Here is an 18933-nt window from a genome sequence, read left to right on the forward strand (position 1 = left end):
GTGATCAACACGTTCTACTCCAACGTTCAGGACCGAATTGATTGCATCAAAGAAATGAGTGCATTTAGATTAAAAGAAGGTCCTTTTGCGAATGATTTTGTACATATAATGGCAAAAGAGCAACCTGCATGGAAGTGGTGGATGATGAATGGTAGAGAGCATTACTCTACCTTACGTCCCCTTGCAATGAAACTACTCGCACAATGTGCAGCAAACTCAAGTTCAAAGAGAAATTGGAGTATGTACAAGTATGCTCAGAGCACTATTCGCAACAGACTATTAGCAGATAGAGCAAAAAAATTAGTGTATATGTATTGCAACAAAAAGATACTGAATCACATCGAAAGTGCTGGCTACGAGGAGGAAATGCCAACCTGGTTGTATGATTGTCAAAATGAAGATGAAGAAGAGTTCAATGTTGGTGTATCTCAATGCACTGTAGACAAAATATAAGAGAATCTGATAATAGATGTGGAGGTTGAATTACAAGGAGAACCACAACACTCAGACTTAGAACCAGATAACAACTCAACTGATTCAATATAGCTTGAGAGTAGAATGATTAAATGTCAAAAACCATTGTAAAAGACCTTGTATTCAAATGTGTTCTAAGTAATTACAATGCTTCATATTCGCGATAGTACATAGTTTATCGATCTCAATTGTGTTGCCTTGAAGCAGCATATTGCTCATCAAACAGATTTCTAATTATGCTAGGGATATCTGGGCGTGCTTGCTTGAATTTATATTCGTTTTCCATGCCAAACATAATATATATTCCTTGTGGAATATCTAGTGAACAAATTGCACATCGACTACTGTTTTGCATCAAACGAATAAGACAAACTAAATGATAGTAATGACCACATGTCAATGTATAATATCCACTCCATCCATCAAAATTCTTGTAGTAAACTGGACATTGGGAAGATGAGGATGCATCTGAAGTAGATGAGGGGACCAACTCCGGATGCAAGTCAAGGTGGCTGATGTGTGTCCCTTGTACAGGTGTTGGATTCACTCACTCTGTCAGATTTTGAACATCCTGACTTAAGCGGTGAATGCTTTTCTCCGTCCGGCCTTGTGAGGGTTGCGGTGTCTGGGTGGCTATAGAAAGCCGTGTTATTTCTACATCTTTCTCTGCCAACTATGTCATGTAAATATCCTTCTCTCTTTTTAATTGTAGGTCGGCACCTTCCACTATCAATGCTAGCTCATCTCGGGTGAAAGTGACACAACTCTCCCTTAAATCATGAGTGCAACAGTTGTCTCCTTTGACGAGAAGTCTACTGGTTGCTGTTGCACAAAGTGAACATATAACATTTTTGCAAAATATAGCGCATAATCTAAATTGTGCAGGGGATGGCCATAAACCTCCAAATAAATCCTCTCAGCGTTATCTTTGATCGCATCATGGTTGCACTTCAAAAACTTCCACCTTCTTTTCTTGATCTCTGCGTCCTCACATGGCCATATTGTCTTGATCATGTCCTTTGTTACTTCTTTATTGATCTCTTTCCATTGCATATGGTTTGGATTTGCCCACTTTGAGAGTCGACGAGCAGTACGCGTCGCTTGTTGTGCCGACATGCCGTGTGCTAGAGACTTCATTCGCTGAAATGCATTAACAGCCGCTTGTTGTTGATCATCAGGCAGTGATTGGGTGTCAATATCTTGTTCTTCATTGGCCATTTTCTCTTAGAGCTGCAGTCAACAGATAGACAAATATTCAATATCATTGGCAAATATATATTCTCACTCATTGGGACACTGCGCGAAATCCACTAAATCAAACCACAACAAATGCGACTAATTGAACCACAAGGCAAATTTGAAATACTGATAGTTAAATGACAATTTGAAATGACTAAAGATAATTGAATCAATTAGGTGAACCACTTCAAACCAAATAATACACTTCAATTAAAAAAAGAATACACTGGACAAGACATATGTATATCATAGAAATGTTTAAATCGGATAAAATGATGGTGCAAGTTCAACAAGTGGACGTTGGACAGGGTTAGGGTCTGTCTTTAAATGTTCTTTGAAAAATATCAACACGTCAAAAGCATTCCTTCTTTGGTCCCGCTCTTTTAACTTCATCCAAAAATCTACTTTAATTCGAATAGCCCTCATAACATCTTCGTCTGGGTGTAGAAAAAATTCTTCTGGAAAATAAACTTTTCTGGCTGCACTCCAAAAATCTGCCAGCATGTCGAATAGGTAGCCCAATGCATAAATGTCGCTAGCTTTTGTGTATGCATCTGTGTACCGTGGATCATATAGTTCGGGAGCAATCCACGGTCACTTAGCCATCTCGGCATTCCCTACTCTCTGTGCATTCAAAACTGCATCGTCCAACTATGTGCTTGGATGCAAATAATTATTTTCTACGCGCTTAGCTGGTGCTCTCAACATCATACCCCAATAAATGATGCCAACGCGGGATTTATTGATGCGAGTAAAGTCCAACATTACATTGAACGGGTGTAGGTCACTGTGCACTATACCGACCGAGTGGACAGCCGCAACGCCGTCGATTAAGGCATGAAAAATTGCTTGTATCTGCTCGATCACTGCTTTGATCCACACCGTATCTATCTCGCTTACAGGAAGATTTGCTACAGGCAATGACGTCCAACTGTGTTGTAGCCTGTGCATGTGTCGTCTAAACAATCCGTGAGTGAACGATAAGCGACACATCATGTCGCCCACGGTACCCCCATTGTAGCATGGGAATATTGTGATCCAAGGAGCTTCTGTAGTAAACCCAATGCACCTTACAATGGAGGGGTGAAGCATTTGCATTCCTTGATCATCTGAAAGCTGTCAAATTTCGCCTCACTCCCTCCCTTGTAACATTTTCCCACATATGTAATGTGGTCTGGAAAAAATGAGATGCCTTTGATGGTGTACAATGTGCACACACTGAAGGAGCCTGCTCTAATCCTCATACCTTCTATCAAGGCTTTGTGAGGGATGCCAACAAGATGAGAGCACTTTGCATTCAAAGCAGTGCCCATGATTGTGCGGGTGCCACTAGCATCGGATCGACCTCCCAAGCTGCTTGCGCATCTTGGGCCATCTTCAATCTCTTGGGTAAGGCTGCTTGGTCGTGCGCTCTCACACGCTTCATCTTTACCTTCTGTTATTACCACAATTTATCCCAGAGCTCTAATTTTGACTTGTCGCAGGCAGGTGGGATATCTTCCTTTAATCCTCTGCAACATACTTTCATATTGCCCAACACTATCTTGACCTTATGGTGGGGGTCAAACTCTCGTATCCCAGATGGAAGCAACAACTCGTATTGGACTTCAAGTCACAACCTGCACTCTGTGTTCTCCCATATAGTGCTAGTGATGTCTTTGATGTAGACATCACTTTCACTAATCTGCTGGATGCGATCATATCAAATACAAATTCATGGTTGCGAATGACACTAACACTCTCACACTATCTCAGGTAAACTCTTAACCACCACTTGAAGACTTTAACAAATGTGGATAAAAATTGAAAATAATCTTCACTTAAAATTGCAATCTGTTACACGTGTAAAAAGCAGTTCAAACAAGTGGTTTATAAGAACTTAATTCAGATAAAACAATACATGTTAACAGTCTGGCACATTTCAACATATATTGAATTTTTAACTTATATTTTTCTCCGTGCACACATATTAATTCAAACAAAGCACACACCGACTTAAAAACTTCAAAAACATTTAAATCATTGGAAGTATACAAATTGGACTAGCAAATTATGTTCACACATTTTTTAACATAGAATTTATGTAATGTAGCAATCAAAAAGCAATGATAATTGATGCTCTTAAAAAAGATACAAAAGAATATTTAACATGCAAATTGTGTGCATTTAGATTTTTTACAGAGAGTCCTTTAAAAAGATTAAAAAAGAATATAACATGCAATTTGTGTGCAAATACTTTTTTACATGTAATTTATATAAATGGAACATTTAAAATAGCAATGATTGATGAATAAAGTATTCTTTTGAATATGATTAGCTTGTATATAATTTCAAATGGACAATTAAAAACAACAAAACCAAACAATTCATTCATTTTGTATATGAAATACTCTTTACAACCAAGTTACCGACCAAGTATTTCATATACTTAATATTTAAAATCTTTAACTGCGCATGCACATACAAATTATATGACGTTTGTACGACCGGGTTAACGACATGAACACCACATTTATGCAAAAACAGATGCTTCTAACAAACGACACTCTATTAGCCGCGTTACCGATCGAGTGTCGCCTGAATCTAAGGAAAAATAATAACCTGCATACGAACATCATATAGCCGCGTTACCGAACGATGCCCATATGTTTTTTGGGAAAGGGGAAGGGAAGTTGACTTACCATAAGGATACTAGATTCGCCGCGTTACCGACGTAGTACCTAGACAATAAGCCAGTACTTAGCACAAGGACACCATCTTCCCCGCGTCACCGAGGTGATGCCCCCGTGATAAGCATTGTTCCATAGGACAGCTCACAGACAAACTCCCATTGTGTGGTAAGGTACCTTATTACTGCCACACACTACAACAAAAGGCACGTTACCACACAACGCATACACACACACACAACACATACCCGGATCGTGTGGTCAGGTACTCTGCTTCTACTACGCACTGCGACGTAGAGAACGCTCCCACACGACCCCCTCTCCCTCTCTCCTCTCTCCTCTCTCCTCTCGACGTACCTGCAAAGGTGGTTGCAAGTGCTCTCTCTCTCTCTCTCTCTCTCTCTCTCTCTCTCTCTCTCTCTCTCTTTCTCAGAAGATGAAAGCAAGACAAAAATACACCCAGCGGGCCCAATCGGGCCCGCGTATATATAACGCTGAGAGCCCGCCGGGATTTTTAGTATCCTCGGTGGGTCCGCATGGAAAATGGTGAATCCTGACGAGCCCGCCGGGGATATTGAAAAGCCCGATAGGAATTTTGTGGGTTTGCAAGTCACCATTAACAGGGTTCTATGTGATTATGTTTACTGTGATCATGTAAATGTGTCAATAAGACCTTGTGATCACACAAAATTTGACGTAATTACGTAAATATTAAATCCCTACCTATTAGCAAACAAATTTGTGTTCTTTGTGGACCACCAAGCCTTATTGTACCTGGTCAACAAGCCATGCAGCACAGGAAGAATAGTGAGATGGTTCATCATTCTTCTGGAATTTGATTTCACTGTAGTTGTAAAAAAGGGCACTACTCATCAAAGAGCAGATCATTTGTCTAGAATTGTTTCAGGAGAACCTCCTAAAGGAGTAGATGATAATCTACCAGATGCATATCTATTCTCCGTGGAAATGACACCTCGATGGTCGGAAAATATTATATCATTGATGCCCATAGCTCAAGTGGATTTGCAAATACCACTTCCTATTACAATTAGATTAATTGATCAATTGGCTATGTATCAACTACTAGCTGGTAGGCTATATAAAAGAAACCAAGATAGAATATTTCTCTTATACATTAATCCTAAAGAGAAAAACCAATACTTAAGTCAAGCACATATTACCATAGTAGGACTTCACTTTGCGGAAGACCAAACTACGCGAAGGATCATGAGACTTGGAGTATTTTGGCTAACTATGAGGAGTGTTGTTCGCTCTTTTGTAAAGGACTATCCTCAATGTCAAAAACAAACACCCATACCTCACATAACATTGTTTCAAATGTCACCTGTTTCTAAATGGAGTAACTATCTAGTTACTTACTTATTGACCCGAACATTTCGTGAGGATATGAGTAAACGCCGTCAAAGAGCAATTGAAACTGAAGCCAGAGACAATGCTCTTATTGGAAACCATTTGTATCGGAGAGGTAAGGATCAACATTTGCGTCTTTGTGCAAATGAAGACGAATATATTCCAATTATAGAACAAGCACATGCTGGATTAGCTGGAGGTCACTTTTTTAGTGAGACCACCGCAAGAGCAATCTTGATGGGTGGCCAATACTCTTTGCAGATGCCAAAGAATACGTTCGAAGATGTGATGCTTATCAACAAGCAAAAATGCAAAAATGAGTAGATAGCATGCCCTTAAGACCAATGATGGGAGCTAGAGCTTTTGCAAAATGGGGATAGACTTTGTTGGGCCAATACAACCACCTCCAAGCTCAATATATTATTGTAGCTACGGATTATCTGACTAAGTGGGCCGAGGATAAAGCAACTCAAAAGAATGATGCTAGAACCACTGCTGCATTCTTATATGAGTATGTGCTTACAAGATATGGATTGCCAATAAAGATTGTAAGTGATAGGGGAACTCATTTCCTCAATGAGATAATCGAGTATTTGCTTAATGAATTTATGGTCATCCATAACAAGTCAGCTCCCTATCACCCACAAGCAAACGGACAAGCTGAGCATACGAATAAGATTCTTAGCTCAGTATTGACTAAGGTGGTCAGTTCAGGAAGGACAAACTGGGAAATGAATCTCCATGCTGCTCTATGGGCTTATTGAGTTTCATTTAGAACAGTTTTAAATGCTACACCCTTTAACCTTGTTTATGGTCTTGATGCCATACTGCCAATAGAATTCTATTGCCGACACTAAGGGTAGCAAAGAATCTTGAGTGGACTGGACATGAATTGTCAGAAAGACTTGAAGGTCTAGAGAAGCTAGACGAGCAAAGGATAACTATTGTAGCTCACATCTATGCACAAAAGCGGAGACAAAAACAGTTTTTTGATTCCCCTCTCATCACAAAAATCTTCAAGAAAGGGGACTTAGTTTTAGTCTATTCCTTTAAGCAACACATTTCCAAGTTTAAGAAAAAGGAAAACGGACCATTTATCATTGAAGATGTGTCTCCAAGTGGAGAAGTTAAGCTATCCACACTAGATGGTCAATTGATTCACCATCTAGGGTGGATATCTACTAATTGGATTAGTGGATGTCGTTTAAAGAAGTACAATTCGCCGCTAACCAATGAGTTTCTAGAAAGAATGAATGCAGCCAAGAAAAGGAAGATAAAACGATAGCAGGTAAGCCCAAGAGGAAGCTAGGCTTCGGGTGCTCAAAAGGAAAGATGCTCTCAAGAATCAACAAATACCTATTCCCATCAACACACTGGAAATAGATGCCCAACAATGGGAATTGGTGAAAGATGCACTTTCAACAGATGATGAATGGCTAGATGGTATAGACCTTCGCATCAAAGTACAACTCAACAATCATAGCACAAATGCCTTGGTCGATACATGAGCTAGAGTAAATGCAGTGAGTTATTCCACGTACAAGAAAGCAACAACTCAGTCTCATTGACAACAGGAATAGCGACTATCAAAGGATGCAAGAAGAACCCATTAGCAAAGAAAACCACAAAGTAATCAATCTTATCCATCCTCTCAACAAGCAAATACTACACGTAGCATGCAAGGAGTCACGTAAATTTGGGTACCGAGAGCACAGCTCTAGGACAAACCAATTCAAATGTGGGTGCCCAAAACATCATCGACAAAACCAAGGACGGTTCCACGAGTCAAAGCACACAAATGCACCTCTCCGAGAAGGGAACTTAACATGAAATGGATTTGGAAGAAAAAGAGCGTTTATCTTCTTCGCAAACTACAAAACCAATCAAGCAATGGAGAGTTAAGCCTCAGAAACCTCAACCACACCATTCTGACCAAGACAAACCAAGCTATCAATGGCGAGTAAAAGATCGACAACAGCATTATTGCTACCAAGAGCTAAGGAAATCAGCATGCTAAAGCATCCTGATGGTACAATCAAGCAAAGAACATACAAGCTACAGGACTTGCTCTTTGGAAGACAACAACAACAAGCCTCGACATCAGAAACCCTTGAGTTAATCACTCAAGACCCACCTCTTGCACAACATAATGGTTTGAATTGCATTGATCTTCAAAGCATGGTAGATCCAACCACGGCTATGCATAGACATGATTGTTCAACCCATGCACGTAGTCGTCCCAGAGTACGCCATCTAGGAGGGATGGAAGAGTACTAAGTAATTAAGGACAATGTTTGAAGAGGGAGGAAAAAGTTTGATGTTAACGTGTGATTTTTGCAAAATTACCTAATAATGCTCTTATAAATCATCAACAGGAAAATTTAACTGATGATATCTTCCCGATGAGTGTAAATAGTGTATATACTATCAAAAAATAATTCTCTTTTATTGTTTTTTAATCATTTTTCTTGATATTGAGACTTAAAATTGAAGAAACCCAACAAAAATAAATAAAGTTATGTTTTTCAATGGATTTTCTTAATTATTGGATTTTCACTTTGCTTTTCTAGTGCATTTTGTTATTTTCTTTGATTTTTTTAATGAACAGGTTAAAAATTAATAATAAATAGCAAAGGAGCTTAGATGGAAAAACTGAAGATACGGTGATGATCAGAAAGTCAAGTTAGACAAGCACAAAAAATTTCAATCAAATTGGAAGATGGAAGCGGGAAGTCTAAATTAGGCGGCCAGACCTACTTTTGCAAAATTCTTGCAAAATGAGCTAAAGGAATCTGATTGGGAAATTTTTTGAGTCTAACATAGATTTCACGGCCTAGTAGGACTAACTGGGGAATCTGGGAAAAATTGATTTGGGAAGTTCGAGTATAAATACCCAAGGTAGGCTAAAATCACCTCATTTCCACTTGTTGCCCTTGGAGAGAGAGCATTTCGACTTCTTCGCGCATAGCTTCTAGAGCCTACAGTTGTCCATTTTCAGCATGGTCACACAAGACATGAGGGGTAAGTTCTTTACTCATCAATGATCCATTTTGTACAGCCGGTAGCTAGTCTAAACCCCCATAAAAAACCCTAGAATTCGAGCAGTGCACGAAGACCTACGACCAAAAATTGACCATAGCGGCCTGTCAGCTCTACCAAATCGCATGAGATTTGAACTATAGCATGCCCCAACGTATTAGAACACTTCTATAGCAACAGTTGACCATTCGGCAAAGGTCCAGGGGGCCCCAAGTAGAAAAGCTAGGTTTTGGCAGATGTCAGAATTGGGTTCCGACTCCATAGACAGCTTACCTACAAGGTCTATACACAATGTATATGATTGGTTTTGTGAAATTAATCAAGCAAAGCCCTCGAAAAGCAGAAAATGACCCTACGCTACAAAGTGTCAAATTCGACATACGAGGTCAAACTGACTCCAAATGGGCCAAAATTGGATGAGTTGCTTCACAACTATGTTGCCTAGAAGCTAGTTGTACCCAAAAAAGTTTATTTTGGTAGAAAAGTTAATAATCGTGATTATTTACTTTTTGGCCAAAATGGTGGAAATTTGCAATTTTGCCATCATACATCCAAAGTACATGATGTCTTAAGCCCATTACCCAAGTTTGAACGAATTTGGAGCTCAGAATCTCAAAATCTCTTTACATCAACTGTTTCACAGACCTAAAGATTAAATCTATCACCATTTTCATCCTATGCATCCAAACGAGCCCATATCTCACTCAGAGTATCTATTTGGTATATACTTCAAGCTTGTAATGCCAAGTTTGCAAAAAGTTAAAAAAATTACTCAGTTGTAAATAATCGCGATTATCTACTTTTGTTGCAATTTTTTGTTTGGACTTTATAATTTTGTTCTTTACATGTTTTCATGCATCTATGCATGTTCAAAAATCGATTTGAAGCAATTTGGACCAAATTTGTCAACATTTCAGACTAAAGGACCATTTAGAGAAAAATCTGTCAAATCTGCTAACTTTGATACTCTATTCACTAAACAAGAACCATGCAAGGAGCAGAGAAGGCCAAGAAGAAGCTCAACCAAAAAGAAAAGTTGCAAGAGCTACCATCATACCAACTGGAACCCGATTCAATCAAAACCGTCAATGCAACCTATCTGTCAAGAGATCAGCTAGAAGAGCATAACACCAGTGTTGTTCACTGGCCAATTCAAGAGCGAGGAAGGACATCAGGTAGAGTTGCAACTTCTACCCAAAGAAGTATATGATGTCTTCGCAAAACCCGAGACCAAAGAAGCCAATCTAAGGCTAGGACTCAGAGATTTTTATGAACAAGAGCCTTGTGGAGTGGACTTCCAAAAAGCTTATGAGCTTTTGTCCACAACCAAAGAAGATGGAACTGCTCAGATCTTTGACACACAAGGAATAAGGTTGAAGCATAAGGAATGACAATGAGGACAAAAGATAGAAAGACGGCCGGAATTTTCACCAAGGAAACTGCCGCATGCACATTTTCCGACCTTATTCACAAACAGGTGGAAGAGCCCGCAAGGTTGTACCACCAGCACTTTCACTTCCTTGCTAAGAGGCCGCCGAGGTATACAACACCAAATCATGCGGTTTCCACGACCTTTACACAAGTCCTCAAATCAACCACAAGGCAACCAATTGACCACACACAATATGTTTTGTCCACATTGAAAGGAACAAAGAAAGAAGGTAAAATCACATATCTGGGAGCACCAGAGGTTTTGACCAGGATTTCTTACCATGCTATTGGCATGTCCGACAGCTTGCTGCCTGCCCCAGATTAGAACACTTGGATAGTGTGAGCTCAACCTTCTCCTTGAGCTACAAGATCTTCCAAGAGATCCTAGAAGTCTGATGAAGAGTCTACTAAGAGCTCGCCAGAAGGGCATAGCAGTGAAAGCTTGTATAATGAGAAAAGGAGAGCTAGAATTGAAGAAATGAAGAGAAAAGTTGTGGCAACACACCAAGAGGAACCTGTACAAAAGCAAGCCAGATTTGAAAGAGAGAAGCAATCTTACGAATGCAGCCGCCAAGCACAAGGAAAAGACCCGATAAAGTGGGTACCCATTGAGCTTAAAGGTGCAAGAACAAAGCATCATACCAGGAAACAAGTTGAAGATCCCACCAAATTACTGGGAAAGACTCTACCAAGAAGCAGAAGCTTTGAAGCTGAAGGAAGCCCAAGAAGCTGCAAGAAAAGCGAAAGAGGCGGCATAACAACAAAAGCAAGTAGAGGAAACAACTGAACAAGGAGCATCGCAACACGATCAGGGTGATGTGTCTCCTCGCCCTTCTTCACTTGTTTTAGAGCATGATCACCCCATGCCAATCCCACCACCTTCATCAAAAAAAGAAGCCAAAGAACTTAAACCCAACAAGGAGACAGAGCCTAAATAAAGTGAGGTAGATGAAACTGCAAAACAGGCAGCTGAGTCTATAGAAGAGCAGCAAAAAGAACACGACAATAAACCAGAAAGGGCGACCAGTCCTGCACCATCAAAGGCAAACAAGAAGTTTGAGCAACCCAGAGAACAAGAGGCCGAGGAAACACCCTCTACCTCAACACAGCAAGAGAAGGCCGAGGCATCCACGAAGCCTCAGGATGACAAACGAGAAAATTATCCACAGCCACAAGGGCAACAACAAACGGCCGCCATGATGTCGCTCAAGGACACACAAGAAGCTGCAGAAACATCAAGTCAGTTGGCATGAAACAAATACTAGCAATCAAACGACGAGGTCATCCTGCAAGTGAATGAATATGCTAAGCAAATGCAGGACATGACAGAACAACTTCACTCAGCAGTACTAAGTCGTAGCACAAGGGCCAAGGAATTAGAGATGGTGATTGACGCACTCCAAGGGGAGTTAGACGATCGACTTAACGTCATCATCGATCTACAAATGCAAGTGCAAGAGTTGAAAGCAAAAGCTAAACAACATCAGCTCGTCAGGGATAAGCAATAGAAAGAGATGGAGGAGCTTGGATATTTGCTTATAAAACTGTCAGACGTATGCAAGGCAAAAGATGAATAGCTGACAGAAGTCACAAACGAACTTCTAACCACGACCTTGTCAATTCAGAAGATTCAGGTTCACCTGGATGTAGCCAATGTCTCCCTATGGTACTCGGAACAAAGAATAAATGATCAAGAAATTTTCCTACAACAAATTAGAGAAACTCCTACACTAGCCTCGATCAAAGGCACATACAAGGTCTACAAGGCATTAGAGAAGAAAAACAAAGACCTCGAGCTGGAGCTTAAGTTGGACCAGTCTCAACACAAAGACCTAGCTTTGATGCGGGTCCACAGAGAAGAAGATCTACTGAAAGAAATAGAAGAACTTAAAAGAGCCAACCAGCTATTGAGAGAGGGACGACACGAAACCCAAGAGGAGGCAGGAACTTCAGAGCAGCCCCATGTAGAGATCCCCTCTATTTCATTTGCTGAGATAGAGATGCAACTAGCCAAAGAGCTAAGTGGCGTAGAAGAGTTTCAAATACACATAACTAAATCAGACACAATGCCAATGCTCTAGCTCTCAAAGGCTGAAGAAGATGCACTAAAGGAGAAGATTATCCAATAGGTAGATGAGCAATGGAAAGCAGAAATGGATTGGGAGATAAGGGTTCTTCACTCCGTCAATGTTACACAACTCGCCTTCAATCAAATCAGTGTGCAATGGCATCAACAATCGTGACTATCCTCTGATTAAAGTGGAGCTTCTACAAGTAAAAGAAAGGATTTACACTGACATGCAAGTCGAGGGCGCAGATGAAGACCACCCGAAGTGGAGGCTGAGCTGGTTGAACAAGAATCCAAGGTACTTGATTCTGTTCACAAGAGAACCTGCGGCCCTGCAAAAGGATCCAACTTTCTGTCTTGTACCACGAGTAAGGTCTTGGCAAGCACACGAGGCACTACTAAAGAAGAGGCCAACGTGGTTGAATTACCCAATATTGCTTGCTCCAGGCAAGGGACCAAAAAGGGAGGGGTACATGCTGAACACCCTAACGGGCTCCATGTTCTTCTTTAGAAGTCTACCAGATTTATCATGTGCAAGGTTATACGAAATCCGCTGAATGCTGCTCACTTGCATCAAGGTCTTCCATGATCCAGATCAAGCAGGCACCTCGTGGATGTCATTCCTCAAGGGCAACAAAGGATTGTGCTATGATCTCAGTGGGCAACCTTTCGAAGAAGTCCTCTATGGCTTCTATGCTAGATGCATGTTTTTATCGTCTGACAATATGTTGGCATTTAAGGAAGCATTCTACACAAGGTTCTTCACTTGGAGAACAAAAATATTTGGGCCAGTGATCAGCAACCTGACATCACGCTTTGTAGGCTACTCAACAGTGGAGCTGAAGAACAAAGTCACCATGCAGTTTTTGCAAGCGTCTGATAAAGAGAGAAATATCAGATACCAAAAGGCACTCAATGTGCTTAAAGACCACCTTACCAGCCGTCAACCCAAAGACTAATTCAACTCATAAGCTGTGTCAAGGGACGACACAGGCGACGAGGGGGGGAATGTTAGCAACAAGCTAACACGGTGATAAACCACTTTTGGTATGTACAAAGTAGTGCGTATATCCATGGTAATATGTACAAAAATATGTAAATACATGCATTTGGGAGATTTACAAAGTGGTTTCAAGTTTTAAAAATGGGGCAACGTGTGCACATTGTAAATATTCATGCTTGCGTGTCGGTAGTCGACCATATGTATATGCCCGGATAGGGTATCAGGGCCTTGGATATGGTTCTAGGTGGCTTATTTTGGATCTATATAATGTGTTTGAGCTTTCTAGAATGTAAATAATGCAAGTGACAAGTGTGGGTACTCTCATCCCGCTCGAGAAGTTTAACACATGCGGTAACTGTCTATTTGCGGCGCCTGATCTGCGGTGATATGTGCATCGCCCTACAAGTGGTCAAAAATGGAATGTGGGGATGTGGAAATGTGCTTTGGGTATCGAGGATCAAGCATGCGAAATTTGGTGAATTTTGGAGTCCCTTTGGGGTTTTTCTTGCGAAAAATGCTCGCCAGGGGTCCAAACTGGCCAAAACTGGGCCAAAAAAGGTCAAAAAATGGTAATAAAAGGTGTGAAATGGCTTCAAATTGCCACATCAGTGACGCTTCCATGAGTGGTTGGGCTGAAGGAGAATTTTGGAAGCCAAGTTTGGGCTTTCAACTCTCTGTGTGGGGAAGGAAGCAGGGTTCTTAGAGGTGGTCTAGTGCCCCGTCCTCTTTTCGAGTGTATGGAGGAATGAATGAGAGCTTTCTCTCTTCAATTTTTCACTTGGGAGAGTCTATGGAAGTTCTGAGGTTTCCATGGACGTGTGTGTGCAAGGAATTGAGGGAAGAAGGTGCAGCTTTCTGCAAGACTATGTGACCCTGTATCGGTGCCATTAGAATTGGCGCTACTCCAAAGAGTCCAAAGTGGAGTTTGGTGAAGGCTTTGCAATGGTTTGAGAGTGGCCTTTTGTGTCTAGAGTTTTTGGGTTTTTGATGGTTTTTCTTGTATATTTTGGTCACCATCAAGCGTGATTTCCAATGTTGACTCACCTTGTAGTGTCTGCGAGCAGGCAAGGGCTTGTAGGTAGAGGCGTTTGGAGTTTGAATTGATCTTGTGGGTAGAAGTTTTAGGGAGCTTTTGAGTGGTGGTGAGTGATGTAAGAAATTTAAGTAAATTCCTTGTATTGTGTTGAGTTTTCTAGGTGTGTGAGTGTGCGCACGACATCTTTTGCTCCATCATCCTTTGGCGATCCCGCTGGGGAGCAAAATGTGTCGGTTGTGCACCTAGAATTTGGATGTTGAGCAGTGATGTATGCACATTTTGGATGTTGAGGGGAGTTTCTTGATGGTGGTTCCATTCCAACCATCAATTTTCACAGGTTTTGAGGATGCAGACGATTGGCTTGCATGATATGAGTTTGATTTGACATGTTTATGTTGTGGAGTTCCAAGTGAGGCGCAAAAGCTTGCAGTTATCAATCTGGTGGTCAGAGGTAATGCAAGAGAATGGTTTGAGAGATTGTCACAGGATGACAAAGTGAATTGGGACAGCTTTAAGATATACTTTTTGAAGCGGTTTAAAAAGGTGATTCCTCACCAAGATGCATGGAAACAGGTCACTAGTTTGCTTATGCAAGAGTACGAGTCTATTGCAGATTTTTGGTCAAGATTTGATGATGCTTGGAGAGTGTGAAAAGATGCTCTATTGCATGTGGAAGCCATGTCTAAAGAGGAATTTTATTCCGCATTTACAAATAGCCAAAGAATACAGGTATTCACGAGTTTGTTACGACCAATCCTTAAAGTGAAAGTGCAAGAGAAAGAGCCGAATTCCATACGTGAAGCATTGAAGATAGCAGTGCAAAAAGAAAGAAAGATATGCATTGCCACAGGCATGAAGTTCCCTTTTTCAATACGTGGTATGGATAGTGTAGATGACCTTTACGTGTATAAAGTCACAGTTGCAGGTGCTCATGCTAGCAAGGACAATAGCTTGGATACAGGTGTGGATTCCCATATGCGCAAAGACGATGCAAATGAAATATGTGAAGCAATTTTGGAGAGCATACACATGCCAATGGTGCAAAATGGCAAGGACGCAGTAGACAAATGTGAAAGTTTGAGCACTAGCACGGAAAGTGAAGATGATGAAACTAAAATTGACAAGGATGAGACAACCTATGATGGTGACACATCTGATGTTTGTGAGTGTTGGTGCGATGATGTATGTGATGATGACATAGAGTCACTAGATCCATTGAAGGATATGGTAGCCTTGCATAAAGAGCAACATATCTTTTGGGAAGAAGCTTTGCAACATGGCATGGATGCTTGCATTGATGATGAGATGATGGGCTATGGTCAGGGAGTTTCCACATCAAGCAAAGATGACGTAGGAGATAATGATGCAATGATGGTTGATGTGACCTTGGGTCCATGTGCTTTACCAGAGCTAGGGGTTGGGCAACCCTATAGTGGTTGTGATGCAAAGACATTGGGTCATGAAGGTTATACGGATGAGTTCAATGTGTGCAAGGATTTGATGCTAGTGCCATCTCCAAAGGATGTCCGTGAGAATATGCGACCTATGGTTGTTAAGTATAAACTTCTTGAGGATGGGGTAGACAAGGAGGTTATGTTTTGGCGGCACACTTTCGAAGATAACCTTACAGGGGTCGTCTATAGGCATGAGGATGGTGGGGGAAGAAAAGAGAGGATCCATGGTTCCTTTGATGATGAGAGCCAAGAGCATGCATCAGAGACTAACATTGCCTAGCACTGTACAAGCAGCCTTAGCACACTCAAAAGTGAGAAAATCAAGCACACCATATATACATGGGCTGGCAAACATCAAACCAAAAAACTCCGAACATAGTTTGCCAACCCCTCTACCCTGCTAGAACATTCATGCTCAGCAGGAACAATAGGAGATGCTCATAACCTTCCACCTGGATCCCACACAAAGGTAGGCAAATCCCACATAATCAAAGCAAGACAAAAATCTTCAAAGAGCAGTGATGTAGGTGCAGTTTCATAAACATCAGCACTATTGCATAAAATGATTTTTTGTGTTTGCAGTTTGTCTTCATGACCAGGAGAATTATATGGATACACCTCATATACAGAATTTTCACCCGGGGACGACTGATGCTCACAAACATCTGGCAATTCTTGTAACATTGTATTGACTTTAGCTTCAAGTGCTGGTACATCCGTAGATTCATTGGACTGCCCCTTTTGACTAGTCTCGCTATCCGTCTCAGACCAGCTCACCATGTCGGAGCATACATGACCAAATTCAGCAACCAAATCCACCTTATTGGGAAGCACCTCACTACCAAATTCATCATAAATTTGCTGAGCATTAGACTCTCCTATATTACTACCAGCACCCTCAACTTCACCGAAAAACAGTGTATTCAGCATCCCACAATTATATGTCTGATCAGTTCCTCTTAAAATTCGCAATCTCTCAGAAGCCTTTTCAACATAGCTGGTCATATCTGCATCCATTTCCACAACAGGTAAATCAAAGCCCCAATCTGCTTTATCATCAGCAAATGTATCCACACTAGGGGTTTGAGATGAACCCACATCAATGAATATCCACATCTCTATACATAAAAGCAGGCTGGCTAGAACCTCGATCAGAAGCCTCTTCGTCATGAGACAAAGGCTGATCATCTACAAACACTACATTGTACTTAGAGTATGCATCAGGAGCATCATCGCTTTGCTCAGTTATCAGCATCAGTAGCAAGAGGAAAAGAACTTGTAAGCTGACAAGCATCACAGGAAGGGTCGCATGCATTATATTTATGATAAGTTTCCCTACATGAATCTTCCCTCACATCAAAGTATTCCAAAGCTTGATTCCCTTCCTTAGCATTGCGAGCCTCATCTGGACATCCTGATCTGATGCTTCTCGTGTATGGAGAGGGGTCAAATATCGTAGAGTCATCACAAGAATACCCCTCATCAGTAAATGCTCCATCAACTGGAATACAATCCATAAACTTGCCAGTAGCAGAGAACAAGCTTGCACTATAATCATCAGATTCCAAATGGCTACAATAGCCACTCTCAGATAAATCATCACCATCAAACAACTTGATTGAAGCCTCATCAACCATTTGTAAACCTCTATCTGCATGCAAATCTGATAGACGATACGCATTATCATCACAATATGCATCAACATCAAATGGACTCTGCAACATTCCCCAAAACTCATTTTGAAATGACTGAAAAGTAGCGACAAGAGAACTCTCTATTGGATCCTTGGGCTTTGGCAGCCTCCAATACCGCATTAGCAATGAAAACTTCAAAGCCAACCAATTATGGCCCCAATCATCAGGAAGCATATGGATAAAGACGAAAGCATCACTAGACAATCCTTGGGAAGAAAAATCTACTCTTGCCTCATCATCTACTATGTGAAGATATGTCATTTCTTCTTCCACTTGTTCAATCCAAGACTTTATGCATTTTTCATTTGTACCATAAAAGTATCGAGAATGCATGGCCAGCACCTCGAGCTCTACATAACGCTTTAGCAAAGCAACCTTCATCAATTGTCAATTGTATTGCACATGTCTAGGAAGACTTTTGTAAAACTACAAAGCATCTTCGCAAAAGCCTTGATACATAAAATTAGCCCTTTCCTCATCATCATACATGCCAAGCTCCAAAAATAAATGATCAACCAAAGCCACCCATGACTGTACATCTTCACCTTTCCTTCCACAAAAGCAATATAGATGATAAACCTCACTTGTATCCATTTGAAATATTGATCAACCTTTGCGCTTTTGAATATGTAACCACCTCCCAAATCTCTATCTGAAGGTACTCAAACTAGCTCCTCAGTGGCGGGGCACCAAAAACATGACAGGGAAAAGTGAACGCGGGGCACTTCTATAGCTTAGCCTCCCTTGCAGTTTGAGAACACACTACCTATCTCTCAAAACACCTGCAACCTGCATGCAACAACACCAAGAGATCTAAAGCCTAGCACCAAACTCTTGCCGGCTGTATAGCTGCCCGGCTCAACACATAAACAAGATAACAAACTCCATATATACATAGTCAGCCATACCAATACCACAATCAAGCGTACATACGGGCTGCAAGGTTTCACAATCATGTACATAGGGAATTGAGCATGCCGGGCACCCGAGGAGCATGTGTACTTCTCCTGCTAAAAACTTCAAGAGGGCTGATTTGTAGTCCTACAAAGCATGAGTTCTCGGACCAAAATCCTTGCTCAAAGCTTGCCTGCTTAATAGCTTCAAAGAGCAGCCCAATTAACGAAATTTCCTTTCCCCTTTCTGCCAACACTCATCGAGCGGCTCTTGAGTGCCCAATTCTGAGTCACACAGAGAAAAAGACAATCCACACTCTCTCCGTGATGGCGGTCCGCGATGATCAGCTATCTTGTGAGCTTGCTGCCCCAATTAGTTAAGTCCTTATCTAGCCGGGCATTCAACTCCACTGCAGACATCACCCCCTTGCATTTATTGGAGCCATCAGAGCTCGTCTCCCGCTTGATGCCTTTCCTCTCTCCCTTCTCGGCTTTTGTAGCCCACTCTCCAACTCTCTCTGAGCTCCTCTACATCCCGGTTGAACCTCAGAGCCCACCCTTC

The 18933-nt window shown here is 41.3% G+C and overlaps 1 pseudogene; it reads right to left on the reverse strand.

Moving 5' to 3' along the window:
* Positions 1-16334: 16334 nt before the first annotated feature.
* LOC147420256 (uncharacterized) lies at positions 16335-18451 on the reverse strand (annotated as a pseudogene).
* Between the last annotated feature and the right edge of the window lie 482 nt (positions 18452-18933).

The sequence above is a fragment of the Adiantum capillus-veneris genome, chromosome 28 (assembly GCF_014529385.1).
Source record: "Adiantum capillus-veneris isolate H3 chromosome 28, ASM1452938v2, whole genome shotgun sequence".
In the NCBI taxonomy this organism is placed as follows: domain Eukaryota; kingdom Viridiplantae; phylum Streptophyta; class Polypodiopsida; order Polypodiales; family Pteridaceae; genus Adiantum; species Adiantum capillus-veneris.